This window comes from Clarias gariepinus, chromosome 7 (assembly GCF_024256425.1).
Source record: "Clarias gariepinus isolate MV-2021 ecotype Netherlands chromosome 7, CGAR_prim_01v2, whole genome shotgun sequence".
Classification (NCBI taxonomy): Eukaryota; Metazoa; Chordata; class Actinopteri; order Siluriformes; family Clariidae; genus Clarias; species Clarias gariepinus.
Genome location: NC_071106.1, coordinates 8,215,001 through 8,217,500, shown reverse-complemented (window position 1 = coordinate 8,217,500; position 2,500 = coordinate 8,215,001).

Here is a 2,500-nt window from a genome sequence, read left to right as displayed (position 1 = left end):
CAGGCTTGAGCTGGCACTCTCATACCAGTACAACTGGAAGTGGAAACTGGGTTAAAGGAAGGCCTATTTGACCAATTAAAATGATTTGTTTAAAATTTATTATTATTTATTTATTTATTTATTTTTTTATTTTTTAAAAAAAAAAAAAAAAAAAAAAAAAAAAAAAAAAAAAAACTATATGAGGAATAAAACTGAAAAGCTTACAGGATCAGGTGGTCTCCCATGCAAGCACTAACCGTGGCCAAACCTGCTTAGCTTTCTAAATCAGGCTTGAGCTGGCACTCTCATACCAGTACAACTGGAAGTGGAAACTGGGTTAAAGGAAGGCCTATTTGACCAATTAAAATGAATTGTTTTAAATTTATTTAAAAAAAAAAAAAAAAAACACTATATGAGGAAAAAAACTGAAAAGCTTACAGGATCAGGTGGTCTCCCATCCAAGCACTAACCATGGCCAGGCCTGCTTAGCTTTCTAAATCAGGCTTGAGCCGGCGCTCTCATACCAGTTCAACTGGAAGTGGAAAGTGGTTTGAAGGAAGGCCTATTTGACCAATTAAAATGATTTGTTTTAAATTTAAAAAAAAAAAAAATATATGAGGAATAAAACTGAAAAGCTTACAGGATCAGGTGGTCTCCCATCCAAGCACTAACCATGGCCAAACCTGCTTAGCTTTCTAAATCAGGCTTGAGCTGGCACTCTCATACCAGTACAACTGGAAGTGGAAACTGGGTTAAAGGAAGGCCTATTTGACCAATTAAAATGAATTGTTTTAAATTTATTTAAAAAAAAAAAAAAAAACTATATGAGGAAAAAAACTGAAAAGCTTACAGGATCAGGTGGTCTCCCATCCAAGCACTAACCATGGCCAAACCTGCTTAGCTTTCTAAATCAGGCTTGAGCTGGCACTCTCATACCAGTACAACTGGAAGTGGAAACTGGGTTAAAGGAAGGCCTATTTGACCAATTAAAATGAATTGTTTTAAATTTATTTAAAAAAAAAAAAAAAAACTATATGAGGAAAAAAACTGAAAAGCTTACAGGATCAGGTGGTCTCCCATCCAAGCACTAACCATGGCCAAGCCTGCTTAGCTTTCTAAATCAGGCTTGAGCCGGCGCTCTCATACCAGTACAACTGGAAGTGGGAACTGGGTTGAAGGAAGGCCTATTTGACCAATTAAAATGATTTGTTTAAAATTTATTTAAAAAAAAAAAAAAAAAAAAAAAAAAAAAAAAAAAAAAAAAACTATATGAGGAAAAAAACTGAAAAGCTTACAGGATCAGGTGGTCTCCCATCCAAGCACTAACCATGGCCAAACCTGCTTAGCTTTCTAAATCAGGCTTGAGCCAGGACTCTCATACCATTACAACTGGAAGTGGAAACTGGGTTGAAGGAAGGCCTATTTGACCAATTAAAATGATTTGTTTAAAATTTATTAAAAAAAAAAAAAAAACTATATGAGGAAAAAAACTGAAAAGCTTACAGGATCAGGTGGTCTCCCATCCAAGCACTAACCATGGCCAAACCTGCTTAGCTTTCTAAATCAGGCTTGAGCCAGGACTCTCATACCATTACAACTGGAAGTGGAAACTGGGTTGAAGGAAGGCCTATTTGACCAATTAAAATGATTTGTTTAAAATTTATTTTTAAAAAAAAAAAAAAAAAAAAAAAAAAAAAAAAAAACTATATGAGGAAAAAAACTGAAAAGCTTACAGGATCAGGTGGTCTCCCATCCAAGCACTAACCATGGCCAAACCTGCTTAGCTTTCTAAATCAGGCTTGAGCTGGCACTCTCATACCAGTACAACTGGAAGTGGAAACTGGGTTAAAGGAAGGCCTATTTGACCAATTAAAATGATTTGTTTAAAATTTATTTATTTATTTATTTATTTATTTATTTATTTTTTTTTTTTTTTAAAAAAAAAAAAAAAAAAAAAAAAAAAAACTATATGAGGAATAAAACTGAAAAGCTTACAGGATCAGGTGGTCTCCCATGCAAGCACTAACCGTGGCCAAACCTGCTTAGCTTTCTAAATCAGGCTTGAGCTGGCACTCTCATACCAGTACAACTGGAAGTGGAAACTGGGTTAAAGGAAGGCCTATTTGACCAATTAAAATGAATTGTTTTAAATTTATTAAAAAAAAAAAAAAAAAAACACTATATGAGGAAAAAAACTGAAAAGCTTACAGGATCAGGTGGTCTCCCATCCAAGCACTAACCATGGCCAAGCCTGCTTAGCTTTCTAAATAAGGCTTGAGCCGGCGCTCTCATACCAGTTCAACTGGAAGTGGAAAATGGGTTGAAGGAAGGCCTATTTGACCAATTACAATGATTTGTTTTAAATTTAAAAAAAAAAAAAATATATGAGGAATAAAACTGAAAAGCTTACAGGATCAGGTGGTCTCCCATCCAAGCACTAACCATGGCCAAACCTGCTTAGCTTTCTAAATCAGGCTTGAGCTGGCACTCTCATACCAGTACAACTGGAAGTGGAAACTGG